The 9,285-nt window shown below is 53.7% G+C and overlaps 1 long non-coding RNA gene across 1 annotated transcript; it reads right to left on the bottom strand.

Moving 5' to 3' along the window:
* Nucleotides 1-5,978: 5,978 nt before the first annotated feature.
* LOC119094500 (uncharacterized) lies at nucleotides 5,979-8,094 on the bottom strand. The gene is made up of 3 exons (XR_005093767.1): nucleotides 8,023-8,094; nucleotides 6,728-6,870; nucleotides 5,979-6,058 (listed from the first exon to the last, which is right to left on the bottom strand). It is a non-coding gene; the product is annotated as an uncharacterized LOC119094500 (long non-coding RNA).
* Nucleotides 8,095-9,285: the final 1,191 nt, after the last annotated feature.

Below are 9,285 nucleotides of genomic sequence, written 5' to 3'. Positions count from 1 at the left end.
GTTCATGATCAGGTGAAATTAAAAAAAACTTTGGCGACATACGATCCGGGAGCCGCCAATTCATTACACATGTTAATCAATGGGTTGAAAATTCACCTCCCTTAATTCGAGACCCAAAAAATGATAGTGGTATAGGCTCCAGCAAGTGTGCAGCGTTGGCATGACACAGAGCCGTTTAGGAGGGTTCAGGTACGACAGTCCTCTTAAATTGCAAAAAATATATATACAAAAGTTTTGGTTGTCTGCTATACGGTTGTTGTAGGACTAGCACTGCTGCGTGGGGGCTATGTCTGCCTGCCGTTTTGCCATGACTGGTGGAACCGGTCGCTATTTGATAGCCCCACGAGATATCCGAATATTTTGCCTCCTTTGATGGCTCGACTGCTGCCCGTATCCGGGTACCTAGCCTTTTTGCATTTCGTGTGGATCTGATGCGATTTCGCCTGACCTGTCGTTACCCCAGCTATGTTCCGGATCTTGTGACGTCAGAAGTGTCCGCCTCACCGAGCACAAACCACCGCCGCGGAGCATCAAGATCGGGGGGGTGTTGGCTCGCAACGCAGCCGGCCATTTGTTTCAGGAAATATGACTCCCTTTGCCGCACGCACGCCACGTTTGTGCTATTTAGCTTTTTGACGGCTGCAATAACATGTTGTTTCAGTTGTGCGACGCACTTCGCATCGCAGCTCATTTAGCATAAACAAATGTCAACTGTTGCGTAGGGTGACCAAACTCTTGGCCGCCAATCAGACCCCACCAGAATTGCTCGCTTCCCCATCAATCCTCTATCTCCCCCCGGGCGCGTAATCTGACCGCCGCGTCAGCATCAACTGGGAAGCCCAGAATTCACCACCCAGTGTCGATTCCACTGCACCATCAACCTGAGCGCAGGGGGCGTGGTTTCGCAAACAATTATTTGGAGAGGCTGAGCAACGGCAAATGACAGAATCTACGCGCCCTCCCCCCCCCCCCCACCCCGCACAAAAAGTACGCCAACAAACGTGTTCCCCCGGATTTGTCCCGCTTTCTTCTGAAAATTGGCGGGGGGGGGAGGGACTAGAGCCCATTGCACTGGAATCCGGCAGTTACACTCCGGCCTCAGCAAACCACGGGCAGGCGTTGCTGAACCAGCATTCCCGCTCAGTTGCTGGGTGCGGCCGCCAAGGGTTGTAGCGCGGGCCGCATGTTTCAAGGTCAACGCGTTGCTCCGCTGCAAGGACCCGCTGGCGGGTGGCAACGTGCAATTCTGCTGTGTCATTTGACGGCGTGCTGATGCAATATAAGCGATGGACATTCAGACAGTGGCTGGCGGAATTTGGTAGCCATAGACGACACCAGGACGGCGGCGGGGGGGGGGGGGGGGGGGCCCAGAGGGCAAAGTCATAAATTAAGGAAATCAAGGAGTACCCCACCCGTCTTGCATTTTTCGCTTATTGTTACAAGAGGCGTGTACGACTTGATCAGTAATACCAGTTTCCTCGAAATCGTTCCGAATAGATCAGAATTTAGCTTTTGAAGTAACCGACACAGCGGGAGAAATCTCTGAATCCCTGCTCACCACTGACAGAAATACCTTTCATATGTCCAGCTTTTTTCAACGTGTGCTTTCTGTATTGTTTGCAACACACTTATGTGTCAAAATGTTTGTGTAATGAATGCTATGAAAGCTTGAAACCACTTTAGGAAAAAAGGGCATATGGCATATTAAAAGGCAAAGTATGCTATTATTTCGCCAATTCAGCGAAAAGTTATGCGATTGACTTTTATTTATTACACATGGCGTTTACCACAGTGGTTCATTTCAAAGCGCACTTTTACTTTGGGAATGGAAATGTGAATCCATGTGACGCGCTGGTTCAAACTTGAACCAAACAGCTTCTCAGCAGCAGGCTCCTGCCCGCCAGGCCAATCAAAAAGTTTTTATCGCACCAGTAGAGGCGCGCACAGTCGTTTGTCATGGCGACGGTGGTTGCAACTGCAGGGAAAAAGCGTAGTGCTGTTACATAGCGTTGACAGTGTGATGTGGACCTGGAAATAATTAAAATTGATATCCTGGTTATGTCTTGACGGTGCAGCAGTGGCACTACCCAGTAGACGTAACTAGTAACTAAGTGTAACACCCGAGTTGTGCTTGAGAACCTATGCCGCAAGGCGAGACACTTCCTTTAATGTAACATAAATGATCTCCATGGGTGGGAACATGAAGGAGTCCGTAACTGGAGCACTTCTTATCACTGGACCATCAAGCCGCAGCCCGATCTAGGGATGTCAAGTCGACACTCATGCGAGTTCGTGCAGATATGCATTACCTTAAGCAGCTTGGCGCCCAGGTACAAAAGCTATCTGTGGGGTTCAGCGGTTCGTCAAATAACACGCGCCGGGGTGGCCGGTTGAATGCCCCCCCCCCCCCGCTCAAGTGCTGGGGGGCGGGGGGCAATCTAAACCCTGAGATTCTCAAAAGCTGAGAAATCTGGAGACACCAAATCCACTGGGTGGGATGGACTGTGTGTGAAATCACTTGTGATAAAATTTGAGGTTCATGGGTGAGCCTTGGGCTACGGCAAGGTCAAACAAGACTGAACTCCAGATTGGTGTCCGAAGTGCCCCCAGACCTCATGTAACCGCCCCTGAACATAGACACCTGTTGTAAGCGAAAAGACGCTGGGTTCGCTTGAGGTCAGTGACCTTTTTCCTTTAGAGGGTCAAGGTCACCAAAAACCTAGTGGATCGTTTCTATTTCGCCATTTGAATAAGCGTCAGGGATTATGCTGGGCGGTATGATCCTAAATCAAAATGTTGAAGTGGGTCATTTTAGGTTAATCAGCTACTTTCACTTCTAAGAAGTCCATGGAACATGTCTGCGGCAGTTCCTGCAATTAATAAACTCGAAATGAGCATCAGAAACTACTTCACAAGGCAAGCTGACGAGTAAAAAAGCAGGTTAGTTCCAACTTTGGTACGGTCTTTACGCCCCACGCTAGGCCCATGCAATTTGTTGTGATTCTAATTTAAATGTTGTATTGCCTCAGAACCTATCTAGAGGGCATAGACGGATCCTGGGGCGGGGGGGGGGGGCACGGGCCATAGCCCCCCAAAAAACTCTGCATGTATGTTTTGGCCTCCCAAAACATTTCCGGAACTTCATAAAAGTTTCGTCTACTTACCGTCTGTTATCACCATTTACAATAAACTCCATCTGACCAGTTGACTTGAAAATAATAGATTATGTTACGAGCATTATAAACATGCATACTGTATGTAGAAGATTCAAAAGCATTTCGGTACTTCAATGGTGTCCCTACTAGGTACTCGCGAGAGGCACTATGCACTGGACCTCGGATCCCACACCAGCCAACTGGCGACGAACGGTTGCCCCCCCCCCCAAACTCCAGGCTAGATCCGCCCCTGCTAGAGGGTACTAGAGCTGTGTGGCTTGTATGGAATCCGTTGTCATTCTAAATTCAAATGTTGTATTGCCCCAAAAACTTTTTAAAGAGAACTCGAGGTGTACGGCTTCCTCTAACGCTCCTTTGTCGCATTACCTTGAACGGTTCCTAAATAATGACCTTCGCTTAAGGCCATGGCATGACTTGGACATGCAACAGGTCTGCGATCTTGCAAGGTACATCAAATTTGTTATGCCAAAAGACCTGCTAGGTAATTGCCTGCAGCTATGAGAAGTTTTTGCGCGGTTACGCCGTGCCGTTTCGGAAGTCATTCTGGGAAAACCTTCGGGGTTCAAATTCATTCGTTTATTATAAATACATTTATGTATTATTATAGATGAATGTATTGTATATATGATAATCATTTATCATTATAAATACATTCATTCATTCATTCAAAAACATCCACCCGAGCGCGTGTTACACGAAATACAAGGAGGGTATCCAGCAGGTTCTGAGCGGAAGATTTGCTAAGTGTACACGCAAGTTATAAGCCACGTGTCCGTTAATTTTAACTGACGGTTGCTCTCTAGACGCGCCCCTGCGACCCCAGCGCGACAACCGCAAAAACTGGGGCAAAAAACTGCCGCCCAATCCGTAACACAATGGCCTTTCATCTCCCAGGCAGCGGGCGGCGGACAGAGCGGCTGGCCCGGTTCCCTCCCATGGGTCCGGCCGCCCGCCATGCTCTCATCTAACCCCTCAAGGTTGCAGTGAAGGTCACATTCTACGCCGGACGTCCCGGCTGGCGTGCTGCGCTGTCAGTGGTGGGAGAGGGGTGGGGGGCTGGGAGAATGACTAGCAGCTTTCGTCTGCGGAGGCGCGGGGGCGCGGCGCGCGGCGCGCGGCGGCGGCGGCGGCGGGCGTGTGAGTCATGGCACGCTGCGGTAGCGAAGCCCGGCGGCGGCGGCGGCGGCGTGTGAGTCATGGCACGCTGCGGCAGCGAAGCCCGCCCTGCGGTATGGCGGGGATCGCACGCGGCGTGCAACGGAGGTTTGAGGTCATGCAACAGAGGTCCGAGGTCATGCGATGGTGGTCTGAGGTCATGCGATGGAAAACGGAGACTGAGGACTTTTTGATGGTGCAGGCGGCCATTGGCATAGCTACACTTGCCCTCGACTAAAGCAGGGGGTATGGGCGACCCAGCAGGGGGGGGGGGGGGGGCAGGGGAGGTTGGTGCCCCTCCCCTGCTGACAGGCCCAGGGGGCCAGGGAATGTTCTTACCCCATGGGGATTTCAGAACGCGACTTATACGCAGGCTGAAGGTTGTGTAGCTACACATATGCTACAGATATGTTACCAAAGTGTACATCAAGGATGCTTTATGACTGAGCTGGGTACAACATATGCTACCATACATTCGGATCAAGGAAATAGGTATTTCGAATGGCCAGCACATCACCAATGTGTGCCTTAAGAAAGTTTGTTCCAGACTCGTGACGAACTCCAAAACGCGGTTGGGGAGCGAAATAACGGACCTTAGTTTCACTCAGCTCCCAGTTTCTTACGCTACATCACCAACGATCCATCTTCGCAATTTGTCAAGGCGGGCAGAAGATCGGAGCATCGTTTCGCTCCTGGACCTTATATCAAAAACGTTTCAAACTACGAAATATACGATATCCTTTGAAAACGAGCCCGGTGTACTTTTTTATCCCATTGGACAGCCGAAAGGGAAGGCGCATAACAAGTGCATCAGAACGCTTATGTTACGTTTTTCACTGGACCTCTCCACTGCCTCGAGGCAACACGCTGTCCATGAAGAGACCGGCGTCGCCGCGACCCGCGCTCGAAGAGACCAGTGTCACCGCGACCCGCGCTCGAAGAGACCAGCGTCACAGACCAGCGTCGCCGCGACCCGCGCTCGAAGAGACTGGCGTCGCCACGGCCCGCGCTCGAAGAGACCAGCGTCGCAGACCAGCGTCGCCGCGACCCGCGCTCGAAGAGACCGGCGTCGCCACGACCCGCGCCTGAAGAGACCGCCGTCGCCGCGACCCGCGTCGCCGCGACCCCCGCTCGAAGAGACCAGCATCGCCGCGACCCGCGCTCGGAAGCCCTGCAGGACTCTGCCGGGCGCCGAGCCGCCCACAGGGCACTCGGCGTGGCAGTTCTGTTCACAGACAGACTTCCGTTGCCGAGCCCCCAGCCACGGGACAAAACCTCGATATTTATGGTTGTATGAGATTCATGATTTTGCTGCTGAGAGAGTTCAACTATCGCACAACGAAAGACGGCGGAAATGTGAACCAGCCAGCAGTTCAGAATTCTCAGATTACTACTCGAATGCCATTAAAAAACGCCGTTTTCTCACGAGTATCTGTTAAAATGTAATTGCACCAACGAATACCGGACGCATGCTCATCACGCACGCAAATGACGTCATTTTCTGTGGTATTATCACTTAATCAACAGACCTACAACGCAATAGGGTTCGCTGAACCGCATCGCATCGCATCGCATCGCGCATCCGCGCATCGCCACGCGCGCATTGGGCGCCGCCGTCGCTTCAGCGGCGACCCTAAGCCCGGGCGCGGGTCCGTGCCGAGTGCTCACCTCTCCCACAGATAGAAGCCGTTGTCGTCCAGGGTCGGCACAATGTGCTGAGGGTTCATCTGTAACAGGAGCACGTGAGGTAACGCCTCTGGTCAACACAGGTCGGTTTCGATCAACCAGCCATTAGAAGAGGCCGCTCAGCTCAATATAACTCGGTCCCGATAAACCACCTATCAGAAGGGACCGCTCGGGTCAATACAAGTCGGTCTCGATAAACCAGCCATTAGAAGAGGCCACCCAGCTCAATACAAGTCGGTCTCGATAAACCGAACATCAGAAGACCGAAACTAAACCCAGCCAACACCGACAGTGTGCGCCGTCCAAGCCATCTGACACCGTCCAACACTCATCGTGTGCACCGTCTGAGCCATCCAACCCGTGCACAGTCTGAGCCACCCGACCCGTGCACCGTCCGAGGCACCCGACCCGTGCACCGTCCGAGGCATCTGACCCGTGCACCGTCCGAGCCATTTGACCCGTGCACCGTCTGAGGCATCCGACCCGTGCACCGTCTGAGACATCTGACCCGTGCACCGTCCGGAACATCTGACCCGTGCACCGTCTGGAACATCTGACCCGTGCACCGTCTGAGCCATCTGACCCGTGCACCGTTCGAGGCATCTGACCCGTGCACCGTCTGGCATTCAGGTCGTGCACCGTACGCATATTCGACATGATTCTCCCCGACACACGGTGACAATGTCTCATCAACAGCCGATGCAGCTCACCTTGATGAACTCGGGCGTCATGTTTTCGCCCTTCATCAAGTCAGTGACCTTGAGGTTCATGTCGATACCCAAGGATTTGGCCAGCAGGTACACGCTCCGGCAGGGGGCGCTCAGATCCATGTAATACAGGTCCATACCCATGTCTGGAAAGGCGGACAGGTCAGCAACCGGGTAGCAAACACTGCAGTCTAAGGTCACCGGACACACCATGCAAACATTGTTGGGGATAATCTCCGCAGACTTTGCTCGTATGCTTGTCGTCCAATCATGGCCTTGTACACTGACGCTGGGCAAAGAGCCAGTGTTCTCTCAGTTTCCCACCCCCCCCCCCCTTCTCCCAGCGCAGTGACACAGGCATTTCAGCCCCGTGCTCATCCCTCATCATACGCGCGCGCACCGACACATCCCGCGGGTACACCAGTGGCCAAGTTTCTCCCCATGCTCCATCTCGCCAGACACGCGCGCACCGACACATCCCGCGGGTACACCAGTGGCCAAGTTTCTCCCCATGCTCACATCTCGCCAGACACGCGCGCACCGACACATCCAGTGGGTACGCCATTGGCCAAGTTTCTCCCCATGCTCACATCTCGCCAGACACGCGCGCACCGACACCTCCCGCGGGTACACCAGTGGCCAAGTTTCTCCCCATGCTCATATCTCTCCAGACCCGCGCGCACCAGACACATCCCGCGGGTACACCATTGGCCAAGTTTCTCCCCATGCTCATATCCCGCCAGACACGCGCGCACCGACACATCCAGTGGGTACACCAGTGGCCAAGTTTCTCCCCATGCTCATATTCCGCCAGACACGCGCGCCACAGACACACCCAGTGGGTACACCAGTGGCAAAGTTTCTCCCCATGCTCATATCTCCCCAGACACGCGCGCACCAACACATCCAGTGGGTACACCAGTGGCCAAGTTTCTCCCCATGCTCATATTCCGCCAGACACGCGCGCACAGACACACCCAGTGGGTACAACCAGTGGCAAAGTTTCTCCCCATGCTCATATCTCCCCAGACACGCGCGCACAGACACATCCCGTGGGTACACCAGTGGCCAAGGTTTTCTCCCCATGCTCATATCCCGCCAGACACGCGCGCACAGACACATCCCGTGGGTACACCAGTGGCCAAGTTTCTCCCCATGCTCCATATCTCACCAGACACGCGCGCACAGACACATCCCGTGGGTACACCAGTGGCCAAGTTTCTTCCCATGCTCATATCTCACCAGACGCGCGCACCAGACAACATCCGAGGGCACAGCAGTGGCCAAGTTTCGCATACCTGCAGACGTTCCCTGATCACGTCCCGCAGCCTCGGTCTGCCGGCTCGAACAGAACGGACCTGGCAACGGCCGGCGCGGCGGCACTTCCCCTCCCCTCCCCCCACCCCGCCTCCGGTCAGACTCCGCGGCAATGGCGGCGTCAGAATCCCCGACAGGGGGGGGGGGGGGGGCGGGGGCAATGCAATCAAAGGCAGCTCCGCGTGCAGGGGATGTGGCGGGAGTATGATATCCTACGTATCATCATTGAGATAGACCCGTATTTTGGGGACAGGCCGCGTAAACGAACGGTGGCTGCGGTCTGGTGCGTGGTTTTGACGGGTGCGTGCCTCCCTCTCTCGCGCCGCTGAATCACCGCTACACAGCCGCCGCCGCCGCCGGCGGCTGTCGGGTTTTGCACGTGGCGGCGGGTCGGGTGACGGACGGTCGGCATGTTGCGGTTGCGACTTGCAGGCAGAGCTGCTTGCAGCTGCAACAGCGACGTGACGCTGCTCGGATTCAGACGGCCCCTTGTTTGGACCATTTTTGTTTTTTACTCATAGTGATATGCGTACAGAGGTTTTGATTTGATCATTGAATCCTTGGGCCTTGGTGAGGCACTCAGCTGCTGAGGTTATATGGCGTCGCCCGCCTCTCACCCTGGCGAGAAGGGGGGGGGGGGGGGGGGGGGGGTACCGCGGTGCAGTTATATTTTAGGAATGGTGACTAGAGACTTGACTTGTGTTCGACTCCAGCTGGACCCTGAATCGGCTCACGAGTCAATCGCATTGGGGTGAGTCATCAGATGAATGGGCTCACTAGGGAAAAATGCCGCTGAGTCACATGAATCACAGTCACATGAAAAATGCCGCTGAGCCTTATCACATTCCTCGTTAACAGCATGAGCTGAATCTGAGCCGATCATTTCTTGCAGTGTCATGTCGGTGAATCATTCGTCTTGAATACAAATGTGAACACGAGGAAACGGTGGAGACAACATGTTCCAGACAACTCAACGGACCATCTCAGTGTTAAGATGGACAGCACGCCACATTAGTTATAAAGTTTTCTGCCAGATCAGCACAACAATTTATAAGCAACAAACACAATATTGTTAATCTTGAACAAAAGTTTGCCAAATCTCAGCCTGGAACCAGAGGATATTGCATGGCTCAAACATCCTACATTCCTATCTCCTACGCTAAAATCATTGAAAAAAGCTGCATATAAAATTCGAGCGCCGGCCATATTTTCAAGGTCAGATGTCACGACCTTGAACAAATCCA

Source organism: Pollicipes pollicipes, unplaced genomic scaffold (assembly GCF_011947565.3).
Source record: "Pollicipes pollicipes isolate AB1234 unplaced genomic scaffold, Ppol_2.1 Scaffold_1600;HRSCAF=1878_pilon_pilon_pilon, whole genome shotgun sequence".
Lineage (NCBI taxonomy): Eukaryota > Metazoa > Arthropoda > Thecostraca > Pollicipedomorpha > Pollicipedidae > Pollicipes > Pollicipes pollicipes.
The sequence above is the reverse complement of the archived record's forward strand: the minus strand, read 5'-3'. Positions and strand labels throughout refer to the sequence as shown.